Raw genomic sequence first — 13,510 nt, 5'->3', positions numbered from 1 at the left:
GGGGATGTCCCAGTTTTGGATTCTTACAAAGTTTTGGTATGTTATTCTGCGGGTTTTTCTAAACATTTTACGGCCAAAATTAATATATTGCAGTTTAATTTGAAATTACTTAAATTATTTTTTTTCACCTTTCTAATAGGCTTACGTTACATAGCATAAGTGGCTTCCACCTCAGAGCTTATGGGCCTTAAGTTTAACAATGTGAAAGGCCTACTGAACCAATTTGTATTGGTTCAGGCTTATACCCTGGGTTCCCACTGATGCGATTTCCAGAAAAAACAGGCGATTTTTGCGCTATCCGTCAAATTTCCTCCGTTTTTTACTGCAAGTTTATGTATCACAGCGTTTCAACGGCTGCGCTGAAGTATTTCTGCTGAAGCGTTGAAAACCGCATCCGGTATTCTGAATTGAAAGCTTTGTAGAACCGTAAATTGTAAGTAACTTAGAAACTAAAAATGTTCATCAGAAGCTTTTCATTAATATTTGAGAAGCAACAGGAGGTTTTTAACATAGGATTTTAATATGCAAGGCCTGGGGGGATATTTACAGGAAAACGATAAGAAAATTTTTCGTTTTTTCGTTGGGCATAGCTATTCTAGGCTAATACAGGTTAGTCCTTTAAGTATTTTTTTGGCTTTGGAACTTGATTTAGCTTATTCCTGTGTACATGTTCTAGTTTTTACGCTTCAAAGGTTGCAGTGAAACGTTTTCTGTGTGAACCATTTTACGATTTTCCTGCATCCACTATCCATGAGCCATTTTACGTTAAAAAAATCACATCAATGGGAACCAAAGGGAGCATACGAGCTTTCTAAATGTGATCTATAGGCCTACTAGCCCTGTAGATGGATTTAAATACAACGCGGCTCTCACTTGTCCCGCGAAAATTTCAAAACGACAACACATTGGTCGGCAGTATACCAGGGCCCTTAATTAATCAGGTAGTATCTATTTTATGCTTTTTCGTTTAATTTAGCCAAGAAGAAAGTGAATAAATTACTTAATGCTTTTTATATGCTCATTATAAATTTAATAATCACTTCTAGCGTAAATTCTATTTCAAGCCCTTAATGCAGGGCTACCACTTGATCTCTAAAACTGGTAGGCTGTTTTCCATATAATCACTCAATGGACCAAGTAAAATATTTTCAGAAAGTCAATAAAGATCAGTAATATCTGCGATTTTCATTCAATTCTTCAAACAATAGACTATATAAAGTTCAAACAGTAGGCTACAGCAAGATTTTCCAATCATACACTAATAAGTTGTTTTATAGATAGCGTTCATGCCAGTCTTTTTAATATACTTTTTTTTTAAAGAGCAGTAGCAAAGGGCAAATATCAAAATATGAATGCTAAAGACTGGCATGAATGCTATCTATAAAAGAACTTATTAGGCGCAATTTATAGGCCTAGTGGCAATTTAAAAAGACTTAAGCATTGAATCTCAGCAGCGTGAGTTTTGGAAACTTTTATTTTAAGCTGGAAAAAGAAGAATTTTTAGAGGAAAGACTTGATGATAAAGGTTCTCCTGTTGGATAATATAAGAACTAGGATCATTATACATATTTTAAAGTAAGAATTGTTTTCTTAACATGTCTCCTTATCAGGTGACCCAAGGCTAAACAAATACCCTCATCTCAAACAGCAGCACCTAGTTAAAAAGGCACAATATCATGGGAGTAGGCAGCATATTGTCCAGGGGGGGGGCAGTTGATAGTGCAATGGAGTTTTATCAACTGCTTTTTCCAAACCATCTGCTTTTTCAGCCATATCTATGGTAAATTTGAAGGTCTTGGGGGGGCAGCTGCCCCCCTGCCCCCTCCCTATGCCCATGCACAATATAGTCTCATTATGTACAAGAAACCAAAGAAAAAGGATTAGATCACTGACTGCTCATGGGTTCTTATCAAGATTAATAGGCCTATAAGGGTAAATTTCTACCAAATCATATTATTGAGTTAGGAATAAAGTGAACACACCATTCAATGCCTTTTTTTAAGCTGATTAGGAATATAACAATCATTTCTATCGGAAATGAATTTCAGCCCCCCTATATATGCCAATTAAGGGTTAGGTTAGGTTGTAGAAATATATGGTAAAATTCTACTTTAGCTACTTTTGACTGTCTTGGAAAGGGGTTAGGTTAAGAAAATGAAACTTTCAGGGATGGGTCTACAGGCTAAAGTATGTCCCGGGAAGGTATTTTGAAGTACCTACCTCCACTCTTTCTCCCTCTAGAGGGTCCTGACCTTTGATGACCTTTAAAAATATGTGTGTTTTAAAAGTGAAACCTTGCAAAATAGATCTTCTGCTTAAATCAAGTACAACACAACTGTTTTCAGCTTCACAACTTTGCTCAATCCCAATTTATATGGTTTTAAAGATATGCAAATACATTTCCTAAATTTTTGAAATAAACTATTTATATGGCTTAAAATTCTGCTCAAATAACTGAAACTGCATTTTCAGAGCTAAAGCCAGGGAAAAAGAAACTGATAACTGAAAATTAATGTAAAATGTTGTTTTGTCAAAATTTCAATAGGTATAGGCTAGACCTGTCATGAAGGCAAAATTTCAGGACCCTCTAGAGAAAGAAGTAGTAGAGGTAGGCACTACAAAATATCTTCCCAGGATAAGCTATAGCATGTAGTCCCATCTCTAAAAGTTTTATTTTTCTAGCCTTAACCTATTCAAAGGTAGCCGAAAGCAGGTAAAGTGGAATTATACCAAATATATACCCTGAATTGGCATATATATGGGGGGGGGCTGAAATTCAATTCTGATAGAAATGATTACTATATTCGTAATCAGCATAAAAAAAGGCATTGAGTGGTATATTCACTTTATGCATAAGTCAATAATATGATTTGGTAGAAATTTACCCCTATAAGAAAACTTTTCCCACTAAAAGTGGTAAAATTCTACTAGCTGGTAAATTTTTTATTGTTCATATTATTGACTTATAAATAAAGTAAACATACCACTTGATGCCTTTTTTTATGCTCTTTCCAAATATAATAGGCTAATCATTTTTGTTGGAAATGAATTTTACCCCCAACCCTATATATACCAATTCACATGGGCATAGGCAGCATATTGTTTAGGGGGGGGGGCAGTTGATAGTGTGATGGAAGGCATTTTGTCATCTGTTTTTCCAAACATAGGCTTTTTCAGCCATATATATTGTAAATTTGAAGGTCTAGTAGGGGCAGCTGCCCCTTCCTACGCCCATGCCAATTCAGGGTATATATTTGCAAATTAGGGGGTGGGGGTAAATTTTATTTCTAATGTAAATGAGAGGTAAGTTTAAACTCCCCGCCCTAATGTGCAAATATATACCCTGAATTGGTATATATAGGGGGGGGGGTGTAAAACTAATATCCAACAAAAATGATTATTATATTTGGAAAGAGTATAATAAAAGGCATTGAGGGATGTGTATACTTTTTTCATAAGTCAATAATATGAGCAACAAAAAATTTACCCTTTAGCTGCTATTGGCTATCTTGGGAAGGGATAAGGTTAGGAAAATGAAACTTTCAGGGATGGGTCTACAGGCTAAAGTATACCCCAGGAAGGTATTTTGAAGTAGCCTTCTTACCTCCATTCCTTCTTCCTCTAGAGATCCTGAAATTTGCCTACATGACAGGTCTATTACCTATTGAAATTTTGACAAAACAACATCTTACCTTAATTTTCAGTTATCAGTTTTGTTTTCTGTGGCTTTAGCTCTGAAAATACAATTTCTGTTATTTGAGTAGAATTTTAAGCCATATCACTGTTTTTTTTCCAAATTTAGATAATGTATTTGTACATCTTTAAAACCTTATAAATAGAGATTGTAGAAAGTTGTGAAGCTGAAAACAATTTTGTTGTACTTTATCTAAACAGAAGATCTATTTTGCAAGGTTTCACTTATATAACACACAGATTTTTAAAGGTCAGGATCCTCTAGATAGAGGAGGCGTGGAGGTAGATACTTCAAAATAGGCTTACCTTCCCAGGACATACTGCAACCTATAGACCCATCCCTGAAAGGTTCATTTTCCTAACCTAACCCCTTTCCCAGATAGCCAAAAGTAGCTAAAGTAGAATTTTACCTCAATGATAAAAAAAAGAATAAAAATGTATCTGTCATTAGAAACAACCATTTAAATAAAAGTTTTGAGACATGTTATGGAATATCTTATCTTTTGTAAAAAAAGATATGAAAAATAAACTTAATAGTCGTTAATCAGGCTCTGTTTAGCTTCAAATTATTATAAGTCTTTATTTCTGCTTGTCTTAAAATTTAATTAATAAAAAATTCAACAAAGGAAGTTTTTTAAAGAAAAGTAAAGAGCTATATTAAACAAAAAAGAGATTACATCAAGTCAAATAATTTTCCAAACACAAAACTACCACAAATCACCATCAATAAATAAATGAAACCCAAAAATCTGAAATTACAACAAATAACCAAGCTGAAGTTAAAATAATCAGTTGGGCTGATGACCCCTATGTCTTCTAAAGCCCAGAGAATAATTTGTACTTTGAGCAACTCAGACAAATTGTAACTGTAACTCTAAAAATACAATTTTGATAGCAATATAAACATCAAAAGAACTGGTTTTTTAAGATGATTCCATGTATATAAAGTTCATTAAATTTAATTTTACCCATCAAAACCCATGAGCCTGAGAAAATTTGCCTGATTTTAAAAAAAGGGGGATACCCCCCCCCCCCCAACCAAAAAGCAACCCTAACAAAAATAACTCCATGAGCTTCAGCATGTCAGAGAACTCTGCTTTGAAAATTTCAAACATGCATCTACAAATATGAGGAATTCCACTTTTTTTTTACAGAAAAAAGACCAAGGATGCATGTTTATGTTTTTTTTTTATGTTTTTTTTTCAGGGTTGATTGTATTGACCCAATGGTCCTATAACATTAGAAAAGAGCTCATTTGAATGGAAAACAAAAGTTCTAGTGTCCTTTTTAAGTGACCAAATTTTTTTTTAAGGGCACCCTCCCCCCCCCCCCCCAAGCCCATTTTTTCCCTAAGGACATCAGATCAAAATTTTAAGATATCCACCCAATGCAGCATAGTTGAAAGCTCTACACTATTTTTTGAACAAATGGCTATCTCAAAATTTCAATTGGATGCATTTGGGGAAACTAGAACATGAGTGAGGGGGGGTAGTTACACTCCAATCACTTTGACTCTTTAGGGGTAGAAACCTAGTTTAGCTTCTTTTACTATCTTGGAAAGGGGTTAGTTTAGCAAAACAAAAATTCCAGTAATGAAACAAGGGGCCAGAAATACACACTGGGAAGGTGTTGCTAAGATTCCATGTTAAGACTCTTCTGATTTCTAAGTCTTAGAAATTTGCCTACTTGACAGGTTGAATTTACTTGAAATTTACCTACTTGACAGGTTGAAATTTACCTATTGAAATTTTGACAAAATAGTATTTTACCTTAGCTTTTCAAAGAAAAGCAAAGCTTTAAGCAATCATAAATAATTATCAATAACAGAGGTAATTATTTTGTTAGAAAGAAAGAAACAAAAGAAGAAGAAAAGAACTGTTTTCTTACTTTAGCAATTGAGATAAAACAAGCTCTTGACCTTACTCACCTATCCAATTACCTAGGACAAAACAGTCAACCAAATTGAAATGTGTAAGTTGTGTAATTGAAATGTCTTATCATTAATAAATGTAAGTCATTGTAAAATTACAAGCAAAAGCACCTTAAATCTAATGAAATATTCCCAAGTGATAACCTTATGCTAGGGATCCTTAGAGAAATACCACCTGCCTAAATGGGTTTTGGCACATTAATTTCCTTACCTGGAAAGGTGGAGTGCCTATCATAAAGCTCGGTTATGGTATCCTGGTGCTAAGTAAAACTTGTGAAATACATGCCTACTAGTAAAATTATTAACAAATTACATACAAAATAAGATTGTCTCTATCCATGTTAGAATCCCACAAGTCAATGAAAGTTAGATTCAAATATAGAACAATTCCACAATTTATGGGCTGGATAAATAAATCATACATTATATCCAAAACAAAGAGAAATTAAAATAAATGATCAATTCAAACTTAAAATGAACAGAAACTACCACAAACTATAGTAGGTTTAGTAGCCCAAAAGCTTTCAAAAGACCAGAACATCACTTGTGCTTTGCTGAAAAATTTTTTATGTTGAGCCTTTTGTTTTTATTTGCCATAACTTAAAAAAAAGGAATGAAAAATAATATAATAACTAGTTATAACAGAAAAGAGCCAATGAATATAGATTGACAGTTTAACATATATTGATATTCATTCCTGAAAGTCCTAGTAATTTTGGATTTGTGAACATTGTTTAAGAGAAAATGTTTAAAATGTATTTTGTTTTCATTATAGTGCAAATGATATCCTGCTGTTATAATTTGGATGTTGAATTAAATCCAGAGAGACCACATGCATCCTGGTTGTCAAATTAGAATGTCCACAATATCTCAGGAACAGTTAAGGGTATTAAACTGAAACTTTCAGAGAATGTTGAGGGGTTGTTGAGCTGAATCAAAGGCTCTATGTATATCCAGGATGTCAAAAGGGTGTATTTTTTATATCTCAGGAACAGCTAAGAGTAATAAGTTGAAACTTTCAGGGCATGTTGGAAGAGATGGGAAACTAAATCAAAAGGCAGTAGGCCTATGTGTGTGCAGATTCTTGTGCACAACAAAACAATTCAAAAAATGAATTGTTTTCTTTTCTCTCTCAGTTGTTTGCTATTATCAGTCAATGGAAGTTCATATTTTTCGGATTTTTTGCAAATCGCAGATATTGGCAAATAACTCACTCTTATGGTTGTTAGGTATTTGGTTTTAATTCTTTTAATTTTTGGCTTTTATATAATTTTATTCATCTTTTAAGTTTTTGGTCTTTTCTTTGGTTTTTTGGTTCTTTTCACATTGATTTTTCGCGTTTGTTTTTTGTTGTTTATTTCTTCTGCACTTTCCTTGGATACATTATTTCGTTTCGTGCTGAAGAAGAGAGGCATTTGTCCTCTCGAAATATTCGCTTTGTTGTGTTTTTTCTGTACTTTCATTAGGCCTATAAAAAACCCCATTTTTGCTCGTTTTTCTTTCTTTATGCAAATTCTCAGAAGGACATGTCTGTAATATCTCAAGAATGGCTACGGATTATAAGCTGAAACTTTTAGTTAGTGCTGAAAAAGATGTTGAACTTAATAAAAAGAAACTATATATATCCATATGGTCAAAAGGACATATCTGCAATATCTCAGAAATAGCTGAGGATATCAATTTGGATGTCAATGTTGAACTAAACCACTGACACTATGTACATCCATGTTGTCAAAATGACATACCTAAAATATTTTAAGAACTGCAAAAGGTGCTTAGTTGAAGCTTTTGGTACATGTTAAAGATAAATCAAAACACACTATTTGCTTCCATGTTGTCAAATAGGCATATCTATAATATCTCAGGAACAGCTTAAGGTACTAAGTTGAAACTTTGAGGGAATGTTGGTGGATATATTGGGCCAAATCATAAGAAACTATGTGCATCCAGGTCGTCAAAAGGATACATCTGCAATATCTCAGGAACTTTCAAGAGTGTGAAGTTGAAACTTTCAGGAAACGGTGAGGAGAGTGCTGAAAAAATTCAAAATACATTGTTTGTATCAAGGTAAAATATAGGCACATTTGAAATATCTCTGGTGTGGCTGAGGGTTTTACCTTAAATTGCAGCTTGGAGCAAATTTAAGGATTTTCATCCTTGTTATGCTCCATTATTATTTCTGTAGGTTGTTTACTACATTTTGGTTAAGGAATCAGCAGCTTCCCTGTTGTACAGTAACTCTTGCTGTAGCCATTCTTTGTCAAGATTTTGCTTGAATGCACCTGTTGAATCAGCAGCCACTGCATCTTCAGGGAGTTGATTCCACAAGTATGTTACTTCCTGGCTGAGGAATGGCTTCTTTCTCAGATTAAGGAGCATTTCTTTAAAATTTTCTTGGAATGCCCACTAGTCACAGAACATTCTGGGGGGTGGCAAGGTGACCAGGGAGAACATTTTTTGAAATAATTTTGTGAGCCATTATCATGTTGCCACATTTCCTCTGGTATGCAAGAATAAGAAGCTTCAAGTGATGTAAATGCTCTTTGTATGGTATTCGTTTGAGGCCTTTGACCATTTTGGTTGCCCTTTGTTGTATTCTTTCTAGTATTTCTTTGTCTTTTTGAAATAGGGTGACACCAGTGATATTCCAACCTCTAGGTGCAAAGCTAACTAGTGTGTTGTAGAGCTTTGTAAATACACTTGGGTGTCTGCTAGAGATAGTTCTTTTGATCGTTCCAAGAGATTGGAGAGTAGATGACAATATAGATTTTGCATGGGTGCTGAACTTAATTTAACAATCAACAATGACTCCAAGATCTCTTTTTTCAGAGACTGCAAAAAGGGGATTACCTTGGAGATCGTATTTCTGATATGTACTGTGATTGTCAAAGTGGATTCCAATGCATCTATCACTACTGAAAGAGAGGAGCCATGTATCAGCCCAAGTCCCAAGAATGTCAAGGTCCTTTTGGATAGATTGCAGTTCAGAGGTTGTGGCTGCTTTACCAACAAGTTTTTTTTCTTTTTTTTTCTTTTTTTTTGAAATAATAATTTATTCAAGTCCCATTTCCTATAAAACAAGACTAGAGTAAAGATATAATTATTGCTATTGTCATTCCCAGAGCTGCAGCTAAATAAATGTACCAGATAACTTCCATCGAACTAGTTCGGTTTCTAGAAACTTCTAACATATTTTCTGTACTTGACGACTTAACTGGTGATCTCTTAAATAAAAGATGGACAATTTGAGCAATTAGATAAACACCAGCAAACGCCACTACGATCCAGATGGCCCAGGGTTCAATCCAATCCTTTAGAATTGTTCCGAGCATCAAATTTATAACTGGAAAGAATTTCTGAAACAATGTACAATTTGTAGCAATACTGTCTTATGACCTGCAAGACATGATGATTAAAAGATAAATTTGAAAATTAATAGTATGGTCAAGCATTTAAGAAATCAAGGGATCAGCAGAGGCTCCGTGTGATATGGTGGCAACGGGCCCAACAGGGGGGGATCATGCTGCATACATTTCCTGAACCATATTTTTATACTCATCAATATAAAAGGTTCGTTTGCAAAAATTCCTTCTGCTAACTAAATTAAAAAAAAAAGTTTGATATTGTTAAGGGAAGCAACAAGTTTTGAATTGTCAGCATAAAGAGTGAGGAGGTTTGAGAGAAGATTAGGTGCACCATCTATATTTAAGTTGAAGAGACTTGGTGCAAGAATGGTCCCCTGGGGAATGTTGCTTAAAACAGTTGTTGACAAGGAGAAATGAGGGACACCTTGAGAGTCTTGAACTCTTCTAACTTGCATTCTTTCTGAAAGGAAACTCTGTATCCACTAGGCAAAAACATCATCAACAGCTGCTGCTTTTAGTTTGGTGATGAGGAATTCATGACAAACCCTGTGAAATGCTTTTGAGAGTTCCAGGAGCACCATGTTGACAGGTAAATCATTATTCAACAATGATTTGACATACTCGTATGTGTGTATTAGATTAGTATCAAAAGATCTTAAAGATCTGAAGCCATGTTGAGTGAAAGTGAGAATGTTGTTAATTTCCAAGTGCTGAATTAGAGCTCTATTGACCAATCTCTCAAGCACCTTTACAACTGCAGAAGTAATGCTTATAGGACAGTAATTTTTTGCATGATCTTTGGGGTCTTTTTTGTGGATTGGTTGGATATAGGATGTTTTTCAATCCGACGTAGTTCTCTGTTTTGTAGGGACAGCTGGAAGAGTCTACACAAGGGAGAATTGAGAACAATTTTTCATTCCTTGAGAAACCTTAGGTGTATCCCATCTGAGCTATTGGATTTATTAACATCAAGTTTTTCCAGGCTATTTAAGACCATATCTTTAGTAATTGATAATTTTGGTATTGGATGACATATTAAGTTTAATGGTGCTGCATGGATAGTTTGACAAGATCAGATGGTGAAGGCAGAGGCAAACTGTATATTCAATACATTAGCCTTATCTACTGGTGATGAGTGTGTTATGCCATTATGTTTAAGGCCAGGAATGGTGTGATGGTTAGGATTTTTAGCAGAAACATGTCTCCAGAAAGATTTGGGGTTTGCCTTGATGTCTGTGACAAGCCTCTCCTCATGTTGAGACTTCAGTTTCCTAACTACATTGGAGGCAAGATTCCAAGCCTTTGCATACCTTTTCCAATTTTTCTGTGTTTTCCCCTGTACCTTTCCCCTGTGTTGTACCTTTTCCAGGCTCTGGCTTTCCTGTTGATTATTCTTTTTGTATCCTTTATGAGGAATGGAAGTGTTTTTGGCTGTTTTTGGTAGATGTCATGGGAGTGCTTTTTTTCAATTGATAGGAGGGCTTCTTTAACATTTGTCCATGATATTTTGACATCAGAAATAATTAGTTCTGACCAATTTATTGAGGCTAGTTCCTTCTGTATTGCTTGATATTCAATAAAAGTTTGAGAACAAATATTTGGTTGCAGACATTTATTCAAGGATAATACAGAGAGGATGACTGAGTGGTTGCTGTTACCAACTGGAGAGAGAAACTCATTTCTGTTAAGGGAATCTGGATTGCTCAAAATTACAAGATCCAGCAAGGAAGGATTTTGGTTACTATACTGCCTTGTTGGCTTGTCAACCATTTGATGAAGGAAGTTGTCAGATAAGCAAGACACAAATGGTGAATTTTTATTCACTATTTACCGTCATTTTCCCAAACACATCCAATCAAAATATTTGAAAGGTCCAGTAATTATGTCTTTGGAGATGACCCCCCCCTCCACGCCTTCAGGGCAAGGGCTATAAATTATATTAGTTATCCACTGTTAATATTTAAGGTTTAATGGAAAGGCTGGTTGTATAAACTTTGGATGTGGCTCATTTAATTGGAAATCAGAAGTCCTAGTGTTTTTTTTTAAGAGTCAAAAGGGATAAGGGGGCAACTAGCTCTACCCAAGTCTTCTTTTCCTCAAATGCATCTAATAGAAACTTTGAGATGGTCACTTTGCTCAAAAATAGTCTAAAGATCATATAAAAAAGGCCTTCAGGGTTGAAATAGCCCCTCAGAACCTGGGGGCACGGGTTGTAAGTTATGCCCCGAAGGCATATCAGGTTTTATCGAATGGGTGGTTGTATAAACTTTGGATAGGGCTCATTTGATTGGAAATTAGGATTCGTAGTGCTCTTTTTAAGAGTCAAAAGTGAAATAAGGGCAACCGCCCCCTCCCCCCTCCCACAACGATAATTTTCGAAATCAAACATCCCATCAAAATTTTGAGACGTCTACTTTCTTCAGTATAGTTGAAAGGTCTTGTAATTATGCATTTGGGGACGTCAACCCCCTCAAAGCCCCCAGAACAAAGGCTATAAGTTAGGAAATTTGTTCACTGTTCACATATAGTATATGTTATTGAGAAAGGTATGCATGCTTTGCCTTTAGTTGACAAAAAGACAAAGGGTATTCAGGCAAGCCTTTCAGAGAAGGTCGAGGGGAGTGTTGAACTAAATCAAAACATATTTTGTATAAGGGCTGTCCAAAGGACGTAACTGGGGAAGTACTGAGTATATTAATTTGGAACTTTCAGGAAATGATATGGCAGATGACCAATTGACCAAAAAGGTAATATTTACATGGTATTATTACTACTGCCACAACAACTACTACAACAAACACAGTAATACATTTAAAATATCGAGGGGAAATATGAACTAAATCAAAAGACACTATGTGCATGTACATGGTCAAAAGAGCATATCTCAAGAATGGATTTGTGTATTAAGTTGGAACTTTGAGAAAATGATTAAAAGGGAAGATCAATTGACCAATTGAAGGCAATATTTTTGTGCTACTACTGCTGCTACATTTACTACTACTACTACTACTGGAGATGAAAAAGGACAAAAGAAAATGATGTTCAAATCACCAAAAGGCAATACATATGCTATTAATACTACCACTGCAGTTACTGTAACAAATGACGCGAAGGATATTAAGGTGGAACTTCTAGGGAACGTTTAGGGGAGTTTCAATTAAGCGAAAAAATTAAATGTGCGTGTATTTATAAACCAGTGGCCATATACACAAAAAAGAACAAGAAAAAAAGACAGAAAAAAAATTTATACGTATAAAATGAACAAATCAGACAGTAGCAGTCAACAATTTGAAATCATAACCTCCGTTCTTCTAAGGCATATTTTTTTTTTCTTTTATATATAAAATCTTCAACTGCAATAATTAGTTCCCTAGAAGAGGTCTCCAATACACCTGGGGGTTGTGGTGCATCCCCTCCAAAAAAACTGTTCTTTAAATTCTCTAAACTTTGGCAATTACTCATACAATGTTCCAGGTTATCCTCATACTCCCCACAAAGGGGGCAGGCACACTTACCTCCCAGACCATCAGCATCATAAGAATTCCAGTGTCCCCTATGCAATGGTACAAAATTTGCTTGCATCTGCAGCCAATATTTCATTGCTCTCAATGGTAGGTTCAGTCTCAAGTAATACTCCTCTCCATACACTACTTTAATCTGCTTATAAAACCTTAGAGTAACCGACTTCTCAATATCAGTAAGCCAAACTTAGATTACCAGGTCCCTAAGCCGCAAATTAAGCAACTTAAGAAAATCATCAGGTTTGCAATTGGGACCCTGGTCTTCATTTCATGCCCATGAGAAACCAGTTTTGTCCAGCTTTAACCTGTTTTGGCCATGTTACCTTTCTAGGAGATTTCAATATCTCGTTATAATCCGCCTTCGCTTGACGGTTATCTGGCAAATGTAATACCTATAACCAAATCTAGATCATCTGTATAATCCTCTTATGATGCAAGTTTGGTAAACCCAGGTCAGCTCTAAGAACCAAACTACTAAAATTATTATTCAAGCCAACTACTTTTTTAAAATACATATACTGCAGAGACTCCAATTGTCTCACCATAGTGGGCCCCCCACAACTATATGCATGCAGTTTTTCAAAAGGGCATATAAGCTATATCATAGGCAGCGCTGCTCTGTATTAGCTAGAAATATCATTGAAACTTTTAAAGGAGCCAATTCGATTCAAGATTAAACGCTCTAGGTCTCTTTTAAGAGTAAGAGAAGATTGGAGGGCAAGCATTCCTCCTCCCAAGCCCATATATTTTCCAAACACATCAAATACAAATTTTGAGAGATCCATTTTGTTCAGTAGTTTAGAACAGTCCAGCAGCTTTATCACTAGGGATAATAGATATTTCAACCCCCACAAATACGCAATTGGCCCATTATGGTTTAAAACTAAATTTTGCTTTAAAACTAAATCATAAGGCCCTTTGTGCATGGTTGCCAACAAAAAACTCATCAATATATCAAGAACGACAGGGGGCATTAATTTGAAACTTTTGTGGCTACTACT

At 35.2% G+C, this 13,510-nt stretch overlaps 1 protein-coding gene across 3 annotated transcripts in view; it reads left to right on the top strand.

Annotated features, from left to right (window-relative positions):
* The first annotated feature begins 892 nt into the window (after nucleotides 1-892).
* The window catches only part of LOC148939426 (cyclin-dependent kinase 4-like), a 70,429-nt gene continuing 57,811 nt past the window's right edge, over nucleotides 893-13,510 (top strand). The window contains exon 1 of one of the 3 annotated variants that reach the window (XM_089106743.1): nucleotides 893-944. The gene's annotated coding sequence lies outside the window, so the exon portion shown is untranslated. Of the gene's footprint in view, nucleotides 945-1,080; nucleotides 1,102-1,324; nucleotides 1,456-13,510 lie in introns of those variants that run through there. The other 2 variants (XM_089106745.1, XM_089106744.1) reach the window with 2 other exon arrangements.

Source organism: Artemia sp. Qi Xiang Cuo, chromosome 21 (genome assembly GCF_049724085.1).
Source record: "Artemia sp. Qi Xiang Cuo chromosome 21, ASM4972408v1, whole genome shotgun sequence".
In the NCBI taxonomy this organism is placed as follows: Eukaryota; Metazoa; Arthropoda; class Branchiopoda; order Anostraca; family Artemiidae; genus Artemia; species Artemia sp. Qi Xiang Cuo.
The sequence above is the reverse complement of the archived record's forward strand: the minus strand, read 5'-3'. Positions and strand labels throughout refer to the sequence as shown.